Raw genomic sequence first — 26,681 nt, forward strand, 5'->3', positions numbered from 1 at the left:
AAAACAAACAAAACAAAATTAAAACACAACAGGAACTTGCCTCGAACCTTTGAATTGGTCCAAACTGCAATGACCACACCGTCCTGGAAACCAGCTATATATTTCACTAGTGCTGCGTCTCCTGAACGACAACCAATGAACTGTGGACTGATGCCAGCCAGCCGCCTCCACCAATAATAATTTCTTTAAAAGAACTTGTGTAATCACCCTTAGCTTCCTTTTTCTTTTTCTTAAAAACTCCTTCTTCCCTTCCTATCTTTGGAGTACAATTTGACTTCGAGCTGAATCTGTGTCTCCTGAATTGCAGTTCCTAATGCCCCAATAAACTCCTGCATTGCAGCTTGGTCTCTTGCCTCTTCTTAGTTGACTCTCCTTAGAGATAAAATTCTAAAAGTAGAATTACTTTGTAATTGGCTATAAATATTGTAAGACGTGTTCAAATTTATAGGAGGTCATTAGTTTGGACAGAGCTCCTGCTCTAGGCCCCACCAAAATGGAGTCACTCACGCTGAAGTTCCATGCCACCAAGCCAAAATTAAATTGTTCATCTGACCTTCCAAGGAGAAAGGACAGGATAATAGCTAAATCCCCATACAAGCCACTTTTAGCTTGAAAGTCCCCTTTGCTTTAACCTTTATAACAAAGCAACCTGAAGCAATCTGATGTTAACCAATCAGCTTTAAAAAAAATTGTTCTTTTTCCTTGCTCCAACCTTACAAAATTCACTGCTCTGCTATTTCCCAGGAAAAGCTCTCGTTCTATTTTGTATAATGGGATCTGCCCCAATTCATGAATTGCAAGTAAAAGCCATTACATATGTAACTAAATTTGTTGTAATTTTGTCTTTCGATGGTTGATACATATATTTCTACCAGCAGTGTATGAAGGTTCCTATATCAGAGCCTTATTAGGTTATTAGATTAGTGCGAACTTTTGTTGTTGTTGAGACGGAGTCTCACTCTGTCACCTAGGCTGGAGTGGAGCGGGCAATCTCGGCTCACTGCAACCTCCGCCTCCTGGGTTCAAACAGTTCTCCTGCCTCAGCCTCCCGAGTAGCTGGGATTAGAGGCCCGTGCCACCACACCCAGCTAATTTTTGTATTTTTAGTAGAGATGGAGTTTCACCATGTTGGCCAGTCTGGTCTCTAACTCCTGACTTCAAGAGATCCACCGCCCCCTTCGGCTTCCCAAAGTGCTGAGATTACAGGCGTGAGCCCCTGCGCCCGGCCAGTGCAAACTTGTAAATTCATCACCCTTGTCAGTAAAAAACTGTCAGCATTCACAGCCATTTTATAAATACTACACATTACCACAGCAATATAGTGCAAAAATCAGAAACCACATAAAATACATATTTAAAGGGATGAGATAAAAATAAATATAAACATCTCTCATATTTTCTCAAATCCCCAGCACCATCTGAAATGCTGCCCTTGAGGAGCTCCCAGTTTACACTATTGGTGCTCACTTTGACCTGTGTGCAGTCTGGTATGGACATGGTGAAGCAAACAAAGATTAGTATTTTGTCAAATAGTAAATTTTTCATAAGTCTAGCTTGATGATGATGGTAATAGTCATAATTTTAAAAATCTTCTATTTGGTTAATGGTTGATAGTTCGCAAGATACTTTCGCACATGATAGTTTATCTGATCCTAATTGCCTTATACGGTGAATGGAGCAGGAGCCTTATTGTCCCCACTCTGCAGTGAAAGCAATTGAGACTCAGGGAGCCTAAGTCCCTTGCCAGGTCACACAGCCAGTAATAATGGATCTGATATTAATAGTAAAATCTTCCTACTGTGAGTGTTGGGCTGTGGGCTGGAATCAGGGCATAGACTCAGGGAAGCCCCAGGACAAGAGAAGCTAGATAAAAAAGTTCATGAGGCAAGCACAGAATGGAGCAGATTCTGAAAGCTAAGGGTCACAGTGGACCTGAGTTCAGGAAATGGATCAGAAGTCCAGGGGATCAGACACCAGGAATCAGGATTAGGTTCTTAGGCAGGAGAACAAACAACACAGAATGAGAAACTAAGTACAGGATCTCAGCACAAGGTGGGGATCACAGGAAAGGGAAAGGAGAGCTCAACTCTACCAAAGATTCCTGGGAGGGGGACGGAAGTCTTCCAGACACTTCTTGCAAACAGCAAGGATGACATAAATATCCGAAATTCAATGACAAAACCATGCTTAGCACTTCAATTCTAATTTGCCAGCAAGCACAGACAAAATCAGTACTGGAATCATTCGCTGAGGAATATACACAGTCTTGCTTTCTGAAGTTTTAGTTACCCATGATCAACCATGGTCTGAAAATATTAAGTAAAGAATTCAAGAGGGCTGGGTGCAGAGGTTCATGCCTGTAATCCCAGCACTTTGGGAGGCCGAGGAGGGAGGGTTCCTTGAGCCCAGGAGTTTGAAACCAACCTGGGCATCATAGCAAGACCTCGTTTCTACAAATTATAAACACTTAGGCCGGGTGCAGTGGCTCATGCCTGTAATCCCAGCACTTTGGGAGGCTGAGGCGGGTGGATCACGAGGTCAGGAGATTGAGACCATCCTGGCTAACACAGTGAAACCCCGTCCCTACTAAAAAATACAAAAAAGTAGCCGGGCGTGGTGGCAGGTGCCTGTAGTCCCAGCTACTCAGGAGGCTGAGGCAGGAGAATGGCATGAACCCAGGAGGCGGAGCTTGCAGTGAGCCGAGATCACTCCAGCCTGGGTGACAGAGTGAGACTCTGTCTCACAAAAAAAAAAAAAAAAAAAAAAAAAAAAAATTAGCCGGGCATGGTGGCACGTGCCTGTGGTCCCAGCTATGCAGGAGGCTGAGGCAGGAGGATTGCTTGAGCTCGGGCTGTCCAGACTGCAGTGAGCCATGACTGCATCACTGAACTCCAGTCCGGATGACAGAGCAAGATCCTGTCTCAAAAAAGAAAAAAAAGAAAGAAAATTCCAGAAATAAACAATTCATAAGTTTTAATTACCATGCCATTCTGAGTATTGTGATGAAATCTCACACCGTGCCATTCCATCCCACCTGGGATGTAAATTATCCCTTTGTCCAGCATATCCACCTGTTCGGTTTAGTTGAATTCTGTTTTTTGGACCAGTCTGAAAATCATTCTATTATAATGACTATTAAATTCATTTACTGACATTGATATAATATTCAAATGAACTCAAAATTGGCTAAAAAAAAATCAGGGCTTAAGGTATCTATAGATGCCTAGACTCAGTGTGGATTAGGTAGGGCAGGGCTGGGGTGGGGAGAGAGCAGAGGAGTGTAGCAGAGGGCTAGGTCCCATTGAGTTAGAACTGGGAAGTGACTATGCCATATCACAATGGTCTAAAACAGTATGAAAAACAGACTGTGGCCCTCTAATCTTTCTGGCATTTTGTGAATGCGGGAGGCAGGGACTGGGTCAAGACTGGACCTTGGGCAAGAATCAAAGCAGGTACTCACTCTCCAAATGGACACAGGGGCTGAGAGCAGGAACCAAGCCTAGAAGTCATTCAAGTGCAGGTGAATTGAATAAGGAGCAGGGAGGAGCCAGGATGGGTGACGGTGGTACTGACAACCACTTTGGCCCAGGGGAGAGTGGACTTGAGAATCAGCAAAAACAGCAGCCAGTGGGAGGGATATATTTAGAGCCCGGGCCATTCTATGCAGCATCCCTAGTCTGGAAAGAACTCAGACTCTGAATGCAAAGGAACTATTGTAGGTCTCTCATGAGGTTAATGTCCATTCAGGCACAAATTCAGGCAGAATTTGCTGAAACATGCCAGAAAAATAAGACCAAGGGATTCAATATCTATCTTATGTTTTCAATGACACTGAAATATTCTGTGGCTATTGCAATATCTTAAGTCATAGTTTTTAGAGGTATATTTTACAGTTCATGCCTTCAAGAACAAAGTGTTACAGCTTGAGTTTGATTCTAGGCTCTACCAATACTAGCTGCTTGACATTGCAGAGTGTAGTTAATCTTTCTGAGACCTTTTTCTCATCTATAAAAATGGGCAAAATTAACATCCTCCTAGAAAGACATCTGAGAGAATAATATGAATTAGGTCCAGAATGGGAACTCTCCAAATAGTGTCATGCAGTAAAAGATTAACTCAGCAGGCCTTGGTTGTTCAAACCTTCACATGAAAAAAAAATCTGATATTTGACTGGCTCTTGGGAGATAACCTTAAAGTGCTCAGAATTACTTGCCTAATAAGAATGTTCAGCTGGGCACAGTGGCTCACATCTGTAATCCCAGCACTTTGGTAGGCCAAGGTGGGTGGATCACCTGAGGTCAGGAGTTCAAGACCAGCCTGGCCAAGATGGGTAAACCCTGTCTCTACTAAAAATACAAAAATTAGCCAGGTGTGGTGGTGGGTGCCTGTAATCCCACTTACTCAGGAGGTTGAGGCAGGAGAATTGCTTGAACTCAGGAGGTGGAGGCTGCAGTGAGCCCAGATCACGCCATTGCACTCCAGCCTGGATGACAGAGCAAGACTCTGTCTCAAAAAAAAAAAAAAAAAGAATGTTTATATTTACCTAGGATCTTGGTCCACACCAGATAGTTTATGATAACAATGTGATTTGTGGTGGGGACCTTGGGCCACAGGGTATCAATATGAACTCTGGAGAGGCCAGAGACTGAGTAACCAAGGTCAGCAATGGCACCCTCCATACTCATGTAACCAATCCCCTAATAAAAACCCTGGACACCAAAGCTTGGATGAGCTTCCCTGGTTTGCAATACTTCATTCATGTTATCACAACACTGTTTCTGGGATAATTAAGTGCTGTTTATATGACTCCTCTAGGAGAGGAGAACTGGAAGCATGGTCTTTCCTGTACTATAGCCTATGAGCCTTTTTGCTCATTCAATCTGTATTCTTTTGCTGTAACAAACTGTAATTGGGAGCTTAGCAGTGTTTTTGTATTCTGTGTGTTCTTCTAGTGAGTCATTGAACCTGAGGATGGTCTTAGGACACCTGACACAAATATCCTTTTTCCTCATATATTATACTTTCAAGCTGATGTCTCTGAAATGTTTAAAGACTGCCAAATGTCATGAACCAGTCATTTAATATCATTGATGAGGAGGACTTGTTTAGTAGCTTTAATTCTAATCTGCTCCCTCCCTACTACAGCTTCCCCGTCCCTAACAGCCACATTTCTTTTTTTTTTTTTAGATAGAGTCTCACTTTTGTCACCCAGGCTGGAGTGCAGTGATGCAATCTCAGCTCACTACAACCTCCGCCTCCCAGGTTCAAGCGATTCTCCTGCCTCAGCCTCCTGAGTAGCTGGGATTAGAGGTGCCCACCACCACACCCAGCTAATTTGTATATTTTTAGTGGAGATGGGGTTTCACCGTGTTGGCCAGGCTAGTCTCGAACTCCTGACCTCAGGTGATCTGTCCGCCTTAGCCTCCCAAAGTGCTGGCATTACAGGTGTGAGCCACCGCACCTGGCCCACATTTCTTATCACACTCAGGTTCCTAGAGAGGAACAAGTGCACCAGTTTTCTAATCTGACTTCTTCCTTTCCCACTTACGCCCTCTAAAAAAACCAAAAAGAATTAAATAGGCTTGCTTCTCTGGTTTGGTGGTAGATTCTTCTTTCTACTTCTTATTCCTACCCAACTCCTACCAACCAATTTCTATCCTGAATAGGTCAGTTTCTATCCATCGCAAAGCTCATCTGTAAATATCACCTTGAATTTTATAGCCTGCAGAAGCTTCCAGTTTGTGGTTTTTTAGCCCCAGATCATGATGTCCTTGGTCCTACAGAAGACAGAGCAAATCTGAGGTTTGTCATACACAAAATGGAGCATTATAAAACCCTTTGGTACTGGTATGTGTTCATGATAATTTTTTTCTTGATTATCCCTGTGTTCTCTTCCAAAAGTTGCCATTACAGACACCAGAACACTCCTGTAATTTTGTTAATCTGCAATGGTTTCATATATGAGCAAGTTGTTTCCTCAATGAAATTATAAACTCCCTGAAGGTAAGAACTAAGCATCTCTTGAAGAGTAAACCACACAAGGTGAATTGAATCCACAGTTGTGTTTCCTGCAGTGCTGTGAACACAGAATTGGTTTCATTACCATCTCTGTAATTGTCTATGTGCAAAGGGAGGTTTTTAATGTGGCTTCTCGGGGTTGGTTTGAAGGAACAACAGAATAGAGGTGCTTGACCAACAGTTTAAGTTGCCTTCGTCTGGACTACTGTGGAAGGCCCATCAATAATCTGCAGCACGCAGCATTCCCCAGGCCTCCTTCACTGTTTCTGTCCTTGAAGGTACCTGCCGTTCCCATTTCCAAGCCTGCAGGACCAACTCTACACAGCAAGTTCTCACAATTCAATTACAATCAAATCAAGCAGGCTCAGGAAAATCTCAAGAGTCACTTAGAGCAGCAGGAACCCAGGAACACATGGCTGGTTAACCACCTATTCAGGCGCTGTCTCCTGCCTGGGCCAATCCCCTTTTCCATGTCACACACTACACATAGCAAGGGGACAACTATCCTGGGAGTCTAGGGGAGAGTAAAAGTGTTCACGATCCCAATGATAATTCTCCAGGTATGGAATTTGTATATTTTAAATCTGGCCTATGAGAGATGTGGGGTGGGGGAATTAGGGGCCCTCATTAGCTTTCCTCATCTTTCAAATCCTATCACACCCCTTTCCTTAAAAAAAAGGGGTTCCTTCTTTCAAAACCCACTTTCTTCTATTAACCAATCTTTATGCATTTAAATAAATCTTTCCGAACGCTAGTGAAAGGCATCGAGTATTTTTCTAAAAACAGCTTTATTCAGATATAATCCAAATACTATGCAATTTACCCATTAAAAGTTTACATTTCAATGGTTTTAGTATAATCACAGACTTGTGTATTTACTGCCCTGATCATCTTTTTCCTTTAATTAATTTTTTTTATAGAGATGGGGTCTCGCTATGTTGCCTAGGCTGATCTTGAGCTCCTTGGCTCGAGCAATCCTCCTGCCTCAGCCTTCGAAAGTGCTGGGATTACAGGCCTGAGCCATGCACCTGGCCTCCCAATCATTTTTTAGAACTTTTTCACTACCTCCAAAAGAAACTGCACCATTTAGATACCACTCCCCAAGCCCCTCCCCATAGGCAACCACTAATTTTTCTATCTCTGTATATTTGCCTATTCTGGATATTTCATATCAATAGAATCATATTATATGTGGTTTTCTGTGACTGACTTCTTTCACTTAGCATGTTTTTAAGGTTCATTCACATTGTAGCATGTATTGGTACCATTTCTTACTATGGCCAAACAATATTCCATTGTATGAACATAGCATGTTTTGTTTATTCATACATCAGCTGATAGACATTTAGGTTGTTTCCACATAATGACTGTTATGGATTTTGCAGCTATGAACATTCATATACAAGTTCTTGGGTGCACACATTTTCATTTCTCTTAAGTATACAACTAGGGGTGGAATTGCTGGGTCATATGGTATGTTTTACTGACTGAAGAAACTGCCAAACTGTTTTCCAAAATGGTTGCACCATTTTACATTCCTGCCAGCAAGGTATGAAAGTTGTAATTTCTTCACATCCTTTCCAATACTTGTAATCTGTCTTCTGGATTACGGTCAAGCTAGTAGGTGGGAAGTGGTATCTCACTGTCGTTTTGATTTGCATTTCCCTGATGGCTAATGATGTTCAGCAGCTTTTCATGTGTTTATTGGCCATTATATATCTTCTTTGGAGAACTATCTAACCAAATACTTTGCCATTTTTTTCATTGTGTTATTTGTTCTTATTATTCAGTTGTAATAGTTTTACAAAATTCTGTATACATGTCCTTTATCAGATATATGATTGCAAATATTTTCTCCCATTCTCTGGGTTGTCTTCACTTTCTTGATGGTGTTCTTTGAAGTGCAAATTTTAAATTTCGATGATTCCATTTATATATGCCTGCTGAGGTGGGAGGATTGCTTGAGTCTGGGAGGTTGAGGCTGCAATGAGGTGTGACTTCACCCTGCACTCCAGCCCCAGGCAAGAGCAAGACCCTGTATCAAAAAAGAAAAAGAAAGAAAGAAAAGAGAGAAAGAAAGAAAGAAAGAAAGAAAGAGAAAGAAAGAAACAAAGAAAGAAAGAAAGAAAGAGAGAAGGGAGGGAGGGAGAGAAGGAAGGAACGAAGGAAAGAAGGAAGGAAGGAAGAAAGAAAGGAAAGGAGGGAGGGAGGGAGAGAAAAATCAAATCAATTGACCATAATATGAGGGTTCATTTCTGGACTTTCAATTCTATTCTATTGATTTATATGTCTATCCTTATGCCAGTACTGAGTATCTGTATGTCTTGATTACTGTGGCTTTGTAGAATTTTGAAACTGGGAAATGTGAGTCCTCCAACTTTGTTCTTTTTCAATATTATTTTGGCTATTTTGGGTCCCTTAAATTTTCATGTAAATTTGAGGATCGGCTTGTCTAATTTTGCAAAAAAGTCAGCTTGGAGACAGGAGTTGCGTTGAATGCGTAGAACAATTTCAGGAGTATTGCCACCTTAATAATATTAAGTCTGACTTAGTAACATGGGATGTCACCCTTTCCTCTTAAAGTGAGCCCTCACTGCCAGTCCAGTAGGGCTGGGCTGGTTGGGCCTGGGAGTGGGGGCAGCTGGACAAGTCTCTAGGGTCTTGGGCCCAGGTCACTAACTCCCTTCCTCCCCAAGCCTCCTTCTCCACACCCACCCCCAACGCTCCACGATCCCCAAGAGGGAGTACCAGACCCTTCACCTTACCACACCCTGCAAAGCCAAAATCCTGACATAGTCAGGATCCCACAATCGCAGGGACTGCAGAGGCTTTAGGGATACTGCATTCTGTTTGTCACGAGCTATCCTCGTATTAGGGCGTGTGGCTAGGGGTGCGTTTGCGCCCGGCCGGAAGTGAGGAGAGTCACCATGGGAACCGTGGACGCTGAAACTAGCCACTTCCTCTTGGCATTGAGAAGCTGAATCTGCGCGATCCTCACATCAACCTCGGTCTCTGTGGCTGGATATTTATCGGGTTCTGCCTGAAAGGCCGTCTAACGCCTTTCCTCTTGGAAAAGTCGCAGGTCTTAATACAGCTTCAGTTTATACGTTTCTTTGTGCCTTATAATAGTCATAAAGGTCTGGTTAGCTCTGCACTCCGTCGAGGAGCGCTCCAGGAGCTCACAGTTGGGCCTTTCGTAGCACTTAGGGAAAGATCCTTGCTATTTTGCTATTTATTGTACTGGCTTAAAATGGGGGTGGGCAGGCAGGAGCGCCCTTTTCGGAGCGGGCGGGAAAGGGCGGCGACCACGGTTGGCCCCCCACAGACCCCGCAGCTCCTGCTGTGCCCCTCAGCTGCCATTAGAGTCCCCATGGGGTCCCTCCTGCCTGTGTCTCCACAAGAGGGACCCCATGGGAACTCTACTGAGAGCCCTGCATCCTACCAAGGAGCCCCAGAAGTCGGGCCCTGCGTGGGGTCGGTTGGCCTGGTGGAGTGTGTCCAACCTCTGACCCGCTTTTGGGAGGATCAGAACCCCGCGTCCAGGCGGCCGGCGCGCACCTGGAGCACTAAGGGCCTGGTCGCGGCGCGGGCTGTCCCCGAGTCCGCACCATTCCGGGAAGCCCCACAGCCCTGGGTGGCCCTCGGCGGAGCCCCACGGCCCTTCACCGTCGCGGGGAAAGCTGGATCGGCGGCAGGAAAAGCCCGCGGCCAAGCCGCTCCTGCCCTGGAGGGACTAGACCCTTTGTCTCCACGTAGGGCGTTGGGTGGGGGGGCGGGTGGCGACAGATCGCATGGCTAGATCCTACAAGCCCACACCTGGGGACAGGCGGGACGAGGAGCACAGCCCGGGGAAGCCACAGGTTGAAAGCAGTGAGAATGTCAGGGGCCTCATGAAACTTGACACAACCTGGAGCACAAGGCTAAGAAACCTGCCACTTGAGCCAACTGGAGGCTGTGGCGCAGCTGAGAGCCAGAGTCACGGGGCTCTTGGGGCAGGCGACCTAAGCCCCTTTCCTCGATTATCTGACTGAGTCTGTAACCTCCCAATGGGTATGCTGCACAAATAAAGACCAGGGCATTGCAGTAAAGAAACAATTTAGGCCAGTGGGGTGGCTCATGTCTGTAATCCCAGCACTTAGGGAGCGGAATTGGGAGAATCCCTTGAGCCCAGGAGTTCCAGACCAGCCTGGGCAACATGGTGAAACCCATCTCTACAAAAATATAAAAATTAGCCGGGTGTGGTAGTGCGGCCTATAGTCCCAGCTCCCGGAGGACTGAGGCAGGAGGACTGCTCCAGCCCAGGAGATTCAGGCTGCCATGAGCAGTGATTGCACCACTGCACTCCAGCATGGGCCACAGAGCCAGACCCTGTCTCAAAAAAACAAAGAAAAAAGGAAAAAAAAAATAAAAAGTCTGACATGAGGCCAGTCACACCACATGGGAGATGCAATTTTATTACTCAAAATCAATCTCCCCAGAAATTCAGGGATGGGGTTTTTAAGGATAAATTGGTGGGTAGAGGGTCAGAAAGTGGGAGGTGCTGATTGGTCAGGTGGAAGATGAAATCACAGGGAGTTGAAGCTGTTCTCTTGTGCTGAGTTCATTGGGAGGGTGGTGGCGGAGTGGGGGGCGGGTTACAAGACCAGAAGAGCCAGTTTATCGATCTGGGTGGTGTCAACTGGTACATCGGAATGTAGGGTCTGCAAAAATATCTCAAGCAGTGATCTCAGGTTTTGCAACAGTGACTCCTAAACCGTAATTTCTAATCTTGTCGCTAATTTGTTAGACCTGCAAAGGCAGTCTAGTCCCCAGGCAAGAAGGGGGCTTGTTTTGGGAAAGAGCTGTTTTGGCATTTGTTTCAAACCTAAACTATAATCTAAATTCCTCCCAAAGTTAGTTCCACATACACCCAGGAATGAACAAGGACAGCTTGGAGGTTAGAAGCAGGATGAAGTCAGTTAGGTCATATCTCTTTGACTGTCATAATTTTCTCAGTTACGATTCTTGCAAAGGTGGTTTCAAGTCAGCCCCTATCCCTTCTACTCTCTGTGGCCCTTGAGTGCTGAGATAGAAGGAAGATAGCAGGTTTGCAGGTTCACAAGGGGGGAGACCTTCTGCTGGAGGCTGAAGCATGTTTATTGCTATTCTTTCCCAGACACCACTTTTCACACCACAGCTGAATAAAATTTATTGTCACTTTGTGTCAAATTGTCACCCACACCGTGATATTACTTTGTCCCCCTGCTGTGTCCCCTGACTGACCCTTTCTTTAGGTTTAGGAAGATAAAACAAATGTTTCCAACTTCAGAACGCTTATTCTAGGCTTCCAAGTTATGTCTCAGCTTTGCTTTATTTTTTTTATTTTTAAAACTTTTTTTTTAAAAAAAACTATAATTGTTCCAATTTCTATTGGTCTCAAGCATACCAGGAAATTGTGTGAAAACAAAGAGACAAAAAATAATTTTTGTATAATTCTTTTGAAATAGTTTGCAATAGTTTTTAGTGTTTTACTTTGATATCAGCAGTGTTTTTGTTTGGATTAAAAAAATGACCATAAAACCTTTGTTCTTAAACATGTTATTAGATGTAATTCAATATGAATTTATAACATATGTATTTATTTTTGCTTATTTATATAAAAGGGTTTGTTTTTTGAGAAGTAATTTGTAACACTACAAAGAACAACATATGTCAAGGCTTCTGTTTTCATTTGAATAAATATTTTCCTTTAACAAAAATGAGAGAAGAGGGAAGGCAATGATTTTTTTCAATCACTATAGTATTTTAAGATTACTTACAACTCTTCCTTAATAAGGTAACTCAGCACTGCACAAACCCCTGCCTTAGCCTATCAGGAAGAATCTTTGGGCCAGATCTTGGTTTTTTGGGTGTCCAGATCTCCTTTTTGGAAATACTATGTTATTTATAGGAGTGAGCAACGCAAGGACCATGGTAAACCTTTCATGGATTGTGTAAAATAACACAAATAAAAGTTGCCACCAGGAAGTGCTTTACTTAGTTGCCAAGTAAGACAGCCACTGGCATGTATAGGACTGAAAAGTACAGCAGATCTAGTCACTGACCACCTACTGAGCACCAGCAAGTACTTTGCTAATCGGCTTTAGGTGTGTCCCTTAGTCTGACAGTAGGGACAACGTAGATGGCTCTTGGTGGGAGGACAGTTGGACTTGATCTTTTCCTCTTGTCTTGGAGGAAAAATAGGTCCCTATCATCTGTTTTCCTGAACTTCATAAATTGAATTTTTAAAACATTCATTTGTCTTTCCTGTGTTTATATCTCTTAGATCCGCTCTCCCATAGTTATTTCTGGAAATGTCAGCTTCCTTATTTACATTGTGACGGCTCTACCAGCCTTTCTATCGCTGTATCTGTGCCCAGGAGACTATCTTTTGGTCCCACAGATACCTCAGGTTCTCCCTTGTTGACATCTTTCCCAGATGTGGACAAAACCTTCCCAACTTGGCCCCAACTCACACTTGATTTTCTGAGCTTTTTGCCAACCCTCCCTACGCATCAGTGTATGAGCTGTGCTTACATTGAAAGTCAAAAATCCCTCTTGTGTGTCTAACACGGCTGCCTTGTATCGAGAAAGATGAAACAGACAGACAGAGAGGTCTGTCTTTGGAGAATGGCCTTAAACCATAATACTGCCTTAGTGGGGGTCCAGGGAATTTTTTTTTTTTTTAGAGGCAGGGTCTCCCTATGTTGCCCAGGCTGGTCTTGAGCTCCTGGGCTCAAGCAGTCCTCCCACCTCGGCCTCCCAAAGTGCTGAGATTACAGACCTGAGGCACTGCACCTGTCGTCTCTGGGGAATTTGGTCATGTACGTTTACAGTGTGCCTTTCACATGCTACTTTTTTATCCAGGTGGATGATCCAATGCCTAAGTGTCTAGCCACTTCCTCTTGGCACTGAGAAGCTGAATCTGTGCGATCCTCAGATCAACCTCGGTCTCTCTGGCTGGATATTTATCGGGTTCTGCCTGAAAGGCCGTCTAACGCCTTTCCTCTTGGAAAAGTCGCAGGTCTTAATACAGCTTCAGTTTATACGTTTCTTTGTGCCTTATAATAGTCATAAAGGTCTGGTTAGATCTCCACTCCCTCCAGGAGCGCTCCAGGAGCTCACGGTTGGGCCTTTCATAGCACGTAGGGAAAGATCCTTGCTATTTTGCTATTTATTGTACTGGCTTAAAATGGGGGTGGGCAGGCAGGATCGCCCTTTTCGGAGCGGGCGGGAAAGGGCGGCGACCACGGTTGGCCCCCCACAGACCCCGCAGCTCCTGCTGTGCCCCTCAGCTGCCATTAGAGTCCCCATGGGGTCCCTCCTGCCTGTGTCTCCACAAGAGGGACCCCATGGGGACTCTAATGAGCGCCCTGCATCCTACCAAGGAGCCCCCAGAAGTCGGGCCCTGCGTGTCCAAGTGTCCATCTCACAGGAAACTTGTTTATGTTGGCAGATGCTCTTGTGGCTCTTGTCTGACCTGTGTCCAGTTTATTTCTACCAAGATAGCCAATCTAGGAGAGCTCTGACCAAGAGAAAAGTCAGGTTCAAGTGTGCCAGTAGAATGGACAGAGGCAACAAAACCCATGAAATAGCAGAAGCATTTTCTTACAACACCAAAGATGAGAAGAGTAAAAATGAGGGCCAGTAGGAAGGTTGCAGGTACAATATGCTCAACCGGGGGCCAGACAGAAAGATGAACCCATGGGCCAAGGCCTTTGTTTGGGGTCCAGGGTGTTCTTACCCAAGCAGGTCTCCTTCAGAGAGTTCTAAGTGGTGGGTTTAGAGCAAGCAGGCATGCATCCCATGGGGTCATGCTGTGACTGAGAAGTCACTGTGGCATATCTGTGTAGTCTGTGTGGCATGTGGGGTCAGTGGGGCCAGTTGGGCCAGTCTAGTGGGTTGTATCTAGCTGCCTTGTGGAGAGGTGGTAACCAAGAGCCAGTTGTATAAGGTAGATATGTGGATTAAGAACATTGAGAAACTAGGAATAGGCAGAAAGCTGGAAACTGTGTCCAGGGTGACTAAGCCAGCTTCTGGAATGAGAAAGTTAAACCTACTTTCAAAACAGATGCAGAAGTGACATGATAGGAATTCATTACATCCATGGTCAGAACTAAATGTATTTTATAGTTCATTTATTTTAGTTTACATGAAATCTACTTATATTAGCATACAAATATTCATAGTTATGTAACAACCACCCCACTCAAGACACAGAATTCTCTTATCATCCTCAGTGATTCTTATGTGCCGCCCCATTTTAGTCAACCTGTCCCTCATCCTTAGCACCTGGAAACCACAGGTCTATTTTCTGTTCTTATAATTTTGCCTTTTCCGAAATATCATATAAAAGGATTTTTTTTTTTACATAGGCTCCTTTCACTTGGATGAATGCTTTTGAAACCCATGTTGTTGCTTGTATCAGTAGTTTCTTCATTTTAATAGCGGAGTTGTAGTTCTTTGCATGGATGTACTATATTTTGTTTATCTATTTACCTATTGAAGGACATTTACGTTGTTTCTACATTGTGGTGGTTAGGAATAAAGCTGCTAGAAATATTTGTTTACAATTTTTTTGAGATGGTCTTGCTCTGATGCCCAGGCTGGAGTGCAGTGGCATAATCATATCTTACTACAGCCTTGACCTCCTGAGCTCAAGCCATCCTCACAGCTCTGCCTCCTGAGTAGCTGCGACTACAGGTGGACGCCACCACACTTGGTGTTTTTTTGGTGAAGATAGGGTCTCACTATTTTGTCCAGACTGATCTCAAACTCCTGGCCACATATGATATGATTTTGCCTATGGATCTAGTGGCTCCGGCACTATTTTACTACTTCAGTTATTTGTTGAAGAAACTGCTTTCTCCATTGAACTACCTTTGTATGTTTGTGAACATATATAAGTGTATTTGTTTACGGATTCTCTACTGTGATCCTCTATTCTAATTTTGTCTAAAATCACACACTCTTGATTACTGTAGCTTTATAAGAAGCCTTGAAATCAGATAGTGTAAGCCTTCTTCAACTTTATTCTTTTTCAAAACTGTTTTTTCATTCCTTTGCCTTTCCATATCAATTTTCTATAAAATGTCTTGCCATGATTTTGATTGAAATTGCATCGAAATGATAGTGTAAGGAGAATTGACCTCTTAACAAGACTGAGTTTTTCTTTCTCTTTTCTTTTCTTTTTTTTTTTTTTTGAGACACAGTCTTGTTCTTTTGCCCAAGCTGGAGTGCAATGACACAATCTCGGCTCACTACAACCTCCACCTCCTGGGTTCAAGCGATTCTCCTGCCTCAGCCTCCTGAGTAGCTGGGATTACAGGCACATGCCACCACATCCAGCTAATTTTTGTATTTTTGTTTTTTTCTTTATTGTATTTCTATTTTCAATTTTGTAAGTGCTCTTTTTGTATTTTAGTAGAGATGGGGTTTCACCATGTTGGCCAGGCTGGTCTCAAACTCCTGACCTCAGGTAATACACCCACCTTGGCTTCCCAAAGTGCTAGGATTACAGACGTGAGCCACTGTGGCTGGCCAAACTGAGTTTTTCAATCCATAAACATGCTATATATCTCCACTTATTTAGGTTTGCTTTAATTTTTCTTCACTTTTTTGTTTTCAGCATACAGAACTAGCATATATATTGGTGTGTGTGTATATATATATATGTCTAAAATTTTCATATTTTGTTAAAGATTTCTATTTAAAATCTTGATTTTCATATATTCATTGCTTATAGAAATTCAATTGATTTTTGTATCGTGGCCTTGCATTCTACAACCTTGTTAAACTCAATTATTCTAGATTTTAAAAATTTTATTGCAATTTTCTATGTAGACAATCATGTTATTTAAGGATAGATAGTTTTATTTCTTCCTCGCCAATTTTATGCCTTTTATTTTTTCTTGCCTTATAGCATTGGCTAAGACTTCCAGTACAATGGTTAACATAGGTGATGAGAGTATACACTCCTACCTGTTTCCTGGCCTGATAAGAAAGAATTCAGTCATCAAGTATGCTGTTAGCTATAGGTTTTTTATAGCAGCCCTTTTTCAGTTTACCAATGTCCCCTTTTTGTTACAATCAGATATTGAAGTTTTTCAAATGCTCTTTTTGAATCTGCTGAGATGATCATTCATCTACTGATATGGTGAATTACATAGATACATTTTCAATAATGAACTAGATTTGCATTCCCAGATTAAATCCCAACTAATCACTACTTAAAACCTTTTCTTGTTATACTGCTGGATTTGATATGGTAATATTTCATTTAGGATTTTTGCAGCTATGTTCATGAGAGATATTAAGTTTCTTTACTTGTAATTTCTTTTCCTGGTTTTGGTATCAGAGTAATACTGCCTTCATAAAATGCATCAGACAGAGTTATTTTCCTTTATGTTTTTAGACAGTTTATGTAGAGTTGGTATTATTTATTTTTAAAAGGTTTTATAGAATTTGCCAGTGAAGCCAATTGGATCTGGAGTCTTTATTGTTTTTTAGTGGAGAAGGATTTTAAATGTAAATTTAATTTTCTTAACATATATAGGACTATTAGGTTTAGCTATTTCTTCAATAAAATTTGGTAGTTTGTGCCTTTTAAAAAATGTGTCCAATTCATCTACATTGTCTAATTAATAGGCATATAATTATTTGTAATATTCTTGCAATATCCTTGTAGTACTTGTAGGTTCTTCAGTGATCCTGATATTGGTAATTTTTGTCTTCTCTTTTTTGTCAGTATGACTAGAGGCTTATTGATTGATATTTTAAAAGAATGAGTTTTTTATTTTTCTTTATTGTATTTCTATTTTCAATTTTATTATTATTCCCTTTCTTCTGCTTGTTTTGTATTTTATTTGCTCTTTCAAGTTTATTAAGGTGGTTTATCACTAATTTTGAGACCTTTTCTAATCAATGTCTTTCTAAGCACCATTTTAGCTGCATCCCGCAAATTTTGAACTCTTCACTTTCATTTAGTTCAAAATATTTACCAATTGACATCTACTTCTGCTTGGATTCATGGGTTATTTAGAAGTACGCTGTTTAAATCTCAAATATCAAGTAGTTTTTCAGACATCTGTTATTTTTAGTTTAACTATTTTATGTTTAGAGAAAATATTTTGTATAGTTTCAATTTTTAATAATTTGTTAAGGTGTGTTTTATGGCTTAAAATGTGATGTATCTTTATCAATGCTCTATGTGTACTTGAAAATAATGTGTATTCTGTTCTTTGTTGGGTGGGGATATTCTAATAGATATAGTGTGTGTGTGTGTATATATATATATATAATTATATATGATACAATGATACATAACGACCTATAGATCAAGTTAATAGCATTGTTTAAGTCATAGTTTTAAACTGAATTTTCTGGAGCCCTGAAGTCCAATCTCTGGGTTGGAAGAGGATCTTTAAGTTTGAATACAGAATCCAATCAAAATAGATCTGTTTTTGTTGCTTGTCAAGTCTATCTATAAACACTGCCTTGAAGCCTGCAGTCTGCACACACCAGATTGTTTACTAGCTCCAGGTTCTAATGTTCTGGGACCTAGAGATATTGTGTTAGTCTATAATAGTTTCATGCATGAGCCAATTCTTTTCTGAATTCGATTTTAATATCCCTGAGTATTTCCTAAAGGAAAGGAGGTTTTCTGGACTGTTATACTGGCTAGGCAGAAACAAAGAAATTAGGGTGCTTAGGCCACCACATGTTGTGTCTGTAGCGCTATGCAAGACCTGCCAACATTCTACCGCGGGCGGCATTCCTTTGGTCTCCTCCACAACCACAGTCCTTCCAGTCTTTCATCCTTCCTCCAGTTTCCTGGTGTGTAGGGCCAGTTCTGCCAAGCAGCTCCCAGGGGTGAACTGATAACGAAATGCAGTCTTAGAAGGCTGAGAGACAGAGGCTTGAGAGAAGCCCACAGCTCCATCACATTCCACAAACCACTCTTCAGAGGAGCAGAGCGAGTTTCGGATCACAAAGCTGGGTAACGGCCAGTTCAGAGCCCAGATCTTCTGCCTCCCAGCCCTATGTCCCTCTTGGGACATACACACCCCTTCACAAGGGGACAGACCTCCTGGGTGACTTGTAGACTAATGGGCCTTCAAGACCCCAAGTGACAATTTTCCAGAGACATAATTTATGTATTAAAGCTGGCTAGTGGGGGATGTTTCTTGAAGGTAGGGTAGGTGGTTAACAGGTTTTCTTTATATTTAATCACCTAACAAATCTTATACCAGAGCACACTCCCCTTATAAAGGGAGGGCTGATCGCGGTCTAGGTGGGTGGGCTAGGCCTGGGGGCGGGTAAAGCCGGAAAAATCTCAGGGTCTTGCACGCTCCCCCAACTCCTGCGTTTACCAGGATCACCACGTTTAGAGTGGAGCCCTTTATCTTCCGCTGCAAGGGGTCAAACGGCTGGCCTTATGCGTATTTTTGTCTTTCCTGGGTGCGCCCGGAGCTAAGAAGGGAAACCGTGGCGGTTAGAGACCAGAAGTAGGCTCTGTCACTATGGAAACCGAGGACGCTGGGGCTCGTGCCCTCCTATTGGGGCTGAGTTGCTGAGTCTGCGCAGTTTTCATCTCATGTCGGTCACGCCCCCAGCTGCGCTGCACGCTGGCTCTCCGGTTCAGCCCGAAAAGTGGAGACTGAGGAAATAGGTGGTGGTGAATACAACATTCTTTCTCATGAGACACTCACCGTGTGGTTGGAGAAATTACATAAAATAAAACAATTTCAGTTTTTAAAAAGTGCCATTAATAACAGAGGAGTGCAAATCGAGACAGCACCTTCTGAAGGATAAATAATTTACCAGTGTAATGTGTAGGAATAACGGATGCTGTGGGGCACCCGGTTCTACTTCCAGACTCAAGAATGTGTTCCTCCAGTTGCAGGGAGTGTTGCTAGCAGAAAGCGTTGCTAGCAGAAAGCCTTCAATTGTAAGTCCTCTTCTGAGTTGCCTAAGCCAAAGAGAGTTACACACTGAAGGTCACGCCCGTTTCCTGGACAGTTCACATCCAATGACGCATCAGTGACACGGAGTATAAAGCCTTTCCTGATTGCCTCAATCCTGGGCAATTCTTGCAGGTTGTCCCAGCTTCAGAGCTCCATGTGCTGGGCGGTGGATTTCAACATCTCATGTTGAACGGCTATGGCAGTTCAACATCTCACTCTGCCCAATTCTGCTTTCTTCCACTCTGTACGTTTTCCTATTAGTGGTGATTTCATGAACAAAAATGAGAAATGTTCTACTGTGAAGCAGCTATTTTTATTTTTATTAATCTCTTCTTTAAACAGAAAACAGTACCTTTGGTCAGTTTTAAGCCCTTGGAAAAAAAATTTTTTTTCACTCTCTGGTTACTAAGGAAAAGTCTGCATTTCAATCATTGCATGTGACAGACTGCCACGGTTACTACTTGAGACCGTCAGTGGGGCAGTTACTACTGTCACTACTTGAGACCATCATTACAAGAGTGAATGAAGGGACGAACATAGAAATGAAAACTTAAGACAACAGAAACTGTTTTAAAGGCCAGAGGAAGAAGAAGAGAGCTCCCTGCTTCTAGTGAGCAAAGGCAGCCCCTGAGCTTCTACAGCCCTTCGTATTTATTGGGTAGAAAAAGCAAGGAAGAGGAGGTAACGATTGGTCAGCTGCTTAACTGATCACAGGTTCATATTATTACTAACAGGCTTCAGATGTACCTAATCACAGGAAACACTGCGCTTGGGGTGTGACTGCCCTCAGCATTCCTTCTGGGTGGCAGACGCAGTTTGACAGTTTGCCAACATTCTGCATTTATGAGAACAGTTTGCTGTTTACTCATATAGCCTCCAGTGGTATACTGAGTTGATCACGACCCTCACTCTTTTGGCCTGCAATAATTGTACCCCTATATGTGTGGTTTTCCTTCGGCTGCTTTCAGTAATTTTCCTTTACGTTTGGTTTCGGTGGTTTAATTACAACATGTTTGGGTATGGTTTTCTTTTTTTAGTCTATTTTTGAGCCCGTTTGGGGTTCATTGAGCTTCTTGAATATGTAAATTTATGTATTTCACTAAATTTGAGATGTTCTAGCCATTTTTTCCAAATATATTTTTTTGTGCACTAATCTCATTTTCTTCTTCTGAGACTCCAATTATATAGAAGTTAATTTTTTCATGTATTTATTTATTTATTTATTTACAGGGTCTCTCTCTCTCTGTTGCCCAGGCTGAAGTACAGTGGTGCCATCAAGGCTTATTTCAGCCTTGACCTTCTGGGCTCAAGTGGTCCCCCTATCTCAGTCTTCTGGGTAGCTGAGACTACAGGTGCATGCTGCCATGTCTGGCTATATTTTTTTTAATTTTTAATTTTTGTAAAGACAGGATCTCACTATGTTGCCCAGGCTGGTCTTGAACTCCTGGGCTCAAGTGATTTTCCTACCTTGGTATCGCAAAGTGCTGGGATTACAGGTGTGAGCTATCATCATGCCTGGTTAACTTGGATTTTTTATATTGTTCAAAAAGTTTTCAAAGCTCTGTCCACTGCTTTTCTTTTCTCTCTCTCTCTCTCTGTCTCTCTCTCTCTGAGATAGAGACAGGATCTTGCCCAGGCTGGTGTTGACTTTTTCTAGGTTCAAGTGATCCTCCTACCTCAACCTTCCAAGTAGTTAGGACTATAGGCATTCCACTGTGCCTGGCTTCATTGCTTTTCAGTCTTATTTTTCTCTGTTTTTCAGATTGTATAATTTGTGTTGACCTATTTTTAAATTCCCCAACTTCTTCCTCTGTCATCTCCATTCCGCTATTGAGCTAACACGGTGACTCAGTGTTTTAGTCCATATTCACGTTGCTGATAAAGACATACCCGAGACTGGGAAGAAAAAGAGGTTTAATTGGACTTACATTTCCACATGGCTTGGGGGGGCCTCAGAATCATGGCGGGAGGCAAAAGGCATTTCTTACATGGCGGCAGCAGGAGAAAATGAAGAAGCAGCAAAAGCGGAACCACGTGATAAACCCATGAGATCTCTTGAGACTTATTCACTATCACGAGAATAGCATGGGAAAGACCGCCCCCATGATTCAATTACCTCCCATTGGGTCCCTCCCGCAACACGTAGGAATTCTGGGAGATACAATTCTAGTTGAGATTTGGGTGGGAACAAACCCAAACCATGTCACTCAGTTTTATGTTAATTACGTTTTTGTATTTTTCAATTCTGAAGTTTCTATTTGGGCCTTTTTCATCTGTGGAGAATTTCTGATTTTCCATTCATTTCAAGGGCATTCACCTTTACCTTGTGGAAGATGATTACATGGCTGCTTTAAAGTCTTGTATGACAATTCCAGTGCTTGATTTTTTTGTGGTTGGCCTAGAGAAAGGTTAGTAAGGACTTTTTAGAAAAGTCAAATTTGTGTGACTCTATCTGTAGGTATAGCTTGGAGATGATGGCAATAATCATAATATGTGAAATGTGTAACTGTGTAGTGCTCCATAGTTGATAAGTACTTACACATATAAAATCTGGCTGGGTGCAGTGGCTTATGCCTGTAATCCCAGCACTTTCGGAGGCCAAGGCAGGTGGGTCAGGAGTTCGAGACCAGCCTGGCCAATATGGTGAAACCCTGTCTCTACTAAAAATACAAAAATTAGCCAGGCATGGTGTTGCACGGCTGTAATCCCAGCTACTTGGGAGGCAGAGACAAGAGAATCGCTTGAACCTGGGAGGCGGAGGTTGCAGTGAGCCGAGATTGTGCCACTGCACTCCAGCCTGGGCGACAGAGTGAGACTGTCTCAAAAACAAAAAAAAAATCTTATTTGACCCTCACAAGTGCCTTATTAGGCAAACAGAAGAAAGGTTATATTATTCATGTTCAGTTTAAGCAGTTTAGACTCAGGAGCCTAAGTCCTGTGCCAGGCTGTACAGCCAGTAGTAATAAATTCGATATTAATAATAAATCTTCCTACTCTGAGTGCTGAAATTAGCCTTGGGCTGAAGTTAGGGCATAGGCTCAGGGAAACTCAGGACGGGAGAAACTAGATGAAAAAGCTAACGGAGCAGCCATAGCATTGACTGGGCTTGGTGAAGACCAGGGTTCTGAAAGCTGAGGGTCACAGTGGACCTGGATCAGGACATAGATTTAAAAATGCAATTAAGCTCCAAGGTTTAGAATTCCAGGCATGGGAACAGGCAATGCAGAACAAGGAACTAAGAATCACGCCTCAGCTCAAGTGGGGACCACGGCGGCAGGAGAGGAGAACACAGATCTACCAAAGACCTCTAGGACAGAAACTTTCAAGGTACTTCTTGCCAGGGGTAAGACTGAAGCTAATATCTAGAATTCGATTACAAAATCGCACTTTGGTTCCTCCATGCTAACTTGAGGTTGAACACAGAACTCTAGAGCACAGACAAAATCAATATCTGCGTGTGTTGGGGCTTCCTAAGGCCAGCTCCAGTTTTGATGATTTGCCAGAAGGGCACACATGACTTAGCACATAGTCATAATCATGGCTAAGATTTGCTGCAATGAAAAGATACAAGGCAAAATGAGCAAAGGTAAAAGGCACATGAGGCAAAGTCCAAAGGACCACAGGCACAAGTTTCCAAGAGTTCTCTCCCAGTGGAGTTGCACAAGACATACTTCCTCTAGCAATGAGTGTGACAATATGTGATATGTTATCGGGGTGTCATTAGAGACTGTCCCTAAGGCTTTTACTGGGAGCTGGACATATAGGCATTCCCTGCCTACCACGTATCATGATTCTAGATACCCAGATGGAAAGCAGTTGTTCAGCATTAACCATACTGTCCACACAGTCTAGGCACAGTGAGCCACCCTTATCATTTAGGGAAAGTGTTTTATTTTATTTTACTTTTTTAGAGGCAGGGTCCTGCTCTGTCACCCAGGCTGGAGTGTAGGGGTTTGATCAGAACTCACTGCAGCGTTAAACTCCCAGGCTCAAGCAATCCTCCTGCCTCAGCCTCATAGTAGCTAGGACTACAGATGTGTGCCATCACACCTGACCAATTTATAAAATATTTTTGTAGAGACGGAGTGTTGCTATATTGCCTAGAACTTCTGAACTTCTGACCTCAAGCAATCCTCCTGCCTCAGCCTCCCAAGGTTATAGGATTACAGGCATGAACCACTGTGCCCGACCAAGGGAAAGTTTTATATCAGTGTAGGTACCTGTTTACCAGTTAAGTTCCCAGATGTCAGCCAAGGGCCAACTTTGCAAGCAGGCCTTTCTAAGAATAGCAGTCTCAGGTCTGCTTTGCTAGTTCTTTTCTGCACATTGTATCATATACTGATGCATATTTTTACCAACATATAAGGGTATGACTGATGTGTATCCACTCTTAAGGCTGTTATTTCCGTAAATTGGCATTTCCAAATTCTTTTTAATATTCTCACATTAGTATTCTCTCAGTTGCTTTATTTTATTCTTACATTTTAGTTTTTCCTCTCTCATTCTGTCTTCTTGAAACCATCCTCATAATAACATGCCAGATTTTGGGCTGAAGGGCAGTCAAGCATTAATCAGGCTACACTTTGGCCCACTTCGCTGTAATTGCTAACTAACTGAAAGTCACGTAGGCCAGAACACAGACCATGAACTTCCTCATTGTTCCTATAGATAGCATCTTTAGCTTTAGAAGTCTGAAACTTTCCATTCAAGATGTTTTTCAGATTCTGAATTCTTTTTTAAAAATTGTATTATTATTATTTTTAGAGACAAGATGTTGCTCTGTCACTCAGGCTGGAGTACAGTGGCATGATCACAGTTCACTGCAGCCTCTAAACTTCTGGGCTCAAGTGATCTTTCCACCTCAACCTCCCAAGTAGCTGGGACTATAGGTGCTTACCACTGCACCCAACTAACTTTATGTTATTTTTGTAGGAACAGAATCTTGTTCTGTTGCCCAGGCTGCTCTTGAACTCTTGGCTTCAAGAGATCCTCTTGCCTTGGCCTCCGAAAGTGCTGGGATGAATCTCTGTCATGGTGGCATGAGCCACCATGCCCGGCCCAGATCCTGAATTCTAGCAGGACAGCTCATGCCCACAAGTCTGAAGACACCAAAAGGAGAACTGACTCAATGCAAGAATGCAATTTCTTTAGTTCCATGACGTCACCCTTCATTCTTCAACCAATCAGTGATCCTTACACCTTGGCCCACTAACCATCCAAACCCCTTAAAATCCCTAGATCCTAAACTCCTTGAGGAGGTGGATTTGAGGTTTCCTCCAGTCTCCTTGTTTGGCTGCCTTGTGATTAAACCTCTTTCTCTGCTGCAATTCTTTGTGTCTTGGTGTATTTACTTACCACACATTGGACATTTTACCAAGAACTAAAAATAGAACTACCATTTGACCCAGCAGTCCCACTACTGGGCATCTACTCAAAGGAAAAGAAATCATTCTATCAAAAAGATACCTGTACTCCTATGTTTATTGCAGTACTATTCAAAATAGCAAAGTCTATTTATGTTATAATCAGATTTGTATTACAACTGTTTTATATTACAATAGCTTTATATTATAAATATAATTATGTAACCTATATATAGTACTCAGTTACAATTGTTTGTGTGTGTGTAACTATGTCTGTGTTGTAAAAATTATTCTACCAAAATGGGAATGGTAGGTAGAAAGTATATGCAGATAATTTTGTCTAACAATTTTGTCTTTCATTTTTGTCCAACAAATGCACTGTTTACCTTTTGCCACCGCACTCTCTGCCTCAGAGGGCTGACCTTTGTGGACTGTTTCATGAGTAGCCTTTGACTTTTGGCTTACAGCTGGTTTAATCACTGGGGAGGATCACCAGGAGACCTAGAGACTGGGAGGTGAATGAGGGAGGGTGGTTGCTGTCCTGGGAAGTGAATGAGGGAGGGTGCTTACTGTCCCAGATCTTTCCCTGTCAATTCTCTATGGGTTACCAAGTACCCTAGCAAATTTCGCAGCTCCTCTCAGATGGCCCTCTCCCATACAGCTGTTCTCAATAGGTTTCCATAAACATTGCCTTCCAGGCTAGATGTAGTAATAGTTCCCTGGTGTTGCAAACTGTAGGGAACCTACTATTGCTTATTGCTTTCCCTAAATACTATCTGCACATTTTGCTGGAATTCTGACTGAGATATGTACTCCTTTTTCTTCGAATAGATTAACTCATGCTTTCAAGTCTTATAAATCTCTTATTACTAAATATTGGAGAAATTTCCTACCATAAAGCTCCTACATTGATTCACCTATATTGTTTAAATAAGAGGCCAATGCTCTAATTTCCAATTACCTCTGAGCCTCTCTGGCATCCAGCTCACATTATAGGTAGTCAGAATTTAAGATATCTTTCATTCATTGTTTGGGTTGGACATTTCATCTTCCCATAAGTAGAAACATTTCAACAAAAATGTGAAGTGTCGTGATATTTGCATCCTAACTTCAAATGGTTGAGAATAAAATTTTCAAAGAAAATGAGAATACAAAAATAAAAAAGTGATTAATCCATACATAGATAGAGATAAACAAATGAGGAAAATATTAGTTGGTAAATCTTGGTGTTCTATGTAGTAGCAGTATTCCATTTTTCTGCAAGTTTGAAGTCTTTCAAGTAAAATATTGAGCAGAAATATTGCTGTGAAGAAATTTTTGACTAGCCTGATTTTTCTATTGTGCATGGTATTTTTTCTTTCTTGCTTTAAAGCTTGCACAAATATCTTTTTATTCTTGAAGTTCATTATGTCAATTAAATTGTGTTTCTGTGTTAAGAATCTTAACGTTAAAATTTCTCAGAGCATGGCATTTTTTTTCCAGATGGTGGACAAGTGTGGTGCAGCTGTGTATTTACCTAATATTTTTTCAAAGTCAGAATTATTAAAGATCTAGAATGAACAGAAAAGATTCAAATTAAGAGTGACTATTTGAGAGTCATTAAAAGTCTGTGAAACGAGGGGATGTCTGGGAGTGCAGCTGGGCGGCAGCATCATGACGTCACAGATGAAACACAAGCACTGGAGCCAGGGAAACTGACTCCTCCATTCAAATTCTGACTTTACCATTTGTCAGATGTGGAACCTTGGTCTGATAATGCAACATTTCTGAGCCTCAGTTTCCCCATCTGTAATATGGGGTGAATCTCTGTCTTATAAGATTGATGACAGAATTAGAGACAAGGAATGTAGACACTTAGTCTGCAATAAGTAGACTTATTCAGTGGAGCTCAATAAGTAAGTAATTGGTCATTATTTCTTGTACATTAAGGGCTAGGTTACTGAAACCTTACAAATGCTTTCAGAAATTGGCAGGAGGAAACCACACATGTGTACTCAAGCAAGGACACCACACGGAGATACTGTGTTAAGCAGTTAGGCAAGAATAGAGTCAACTAATCATAGCAAGCCTTCTCTCCTCCCCCTATATTACCTGAATGGAAGGAACACTAGAGAAACACAAATTTTTGCTGCAGCATTGCCTTTTCACACTTAGGTATATGTCATTATTCTAGAAGAACATGTACCAACAACATTTGCTTGTTCATTTAAGGCAGTTTTTGCTGCACCTTGTAAAATATCTGTTCCCACAAGTGGCTTTATTTCTTCACAAGTTTATTCATTTCACTGTGTAGTCTCAATATTAAAATTGTGTGGTA

The 26,681-nt window shown here is 42.1% G+C and overlaps 2 long non-coding RNA genes across 3 annotated transcripts; one reads left to right on the top strand and one right to left on the bottom strand.

The window, feature by feature from the left end:
* Window positions 1–6,787: 6,787 nt before the first annotated feature.
* LOC134808682 (uncharacterized) lies at window positions 6,788–9,096 on the bottom strand. 2 transcript variants are annotated; one of them, XR_010152102.1, is made up of 2 exons: window positions 8,779–9,096; window positions 6,788–8,053 (listed from the first exon to the last, which is right to left on the bottom strand). It is a non-coding gene; the product is annotated as an uncharacterized LOC134808682 (long non-coding RNA). The 2 variants fall into 2 exon arrangements; XR_010152101.1 differs by having other exon boundaries at window positions 8,784–8,926.
* A 3,815-nt stretch (window positions 9,097–12,911) lies between these two features.
* Window positions 12,912–24,328, top strand: LOC129137877 (uncharacterized). Its single transcript, XR_008540723.1, has 2 exons — window positions 12,912–13,060; window positions 23,934–24,328. It is a non-coding gene; the product is annotated as an uncharacterized LOC129137877 (long non-coding RNA).
* Window positions 24,329–26,681: the final 2,353 nt, after the last annotated feature.

This window comes from Pan troglodytes, chromosome 17, assembly GCF_028858775.2.
Source record: "Pan troglodytes isolate AG18354 chromosome 17, NHGRI_mPanTro3-v2.0_pri, whole genome shotgun sequence".
Classification (NCBI taxonomy): Eukaryota; Metazoa; Chordata; class Mammalia; order Primates; family Hominidae; genus Pan; species Pan troglodytes.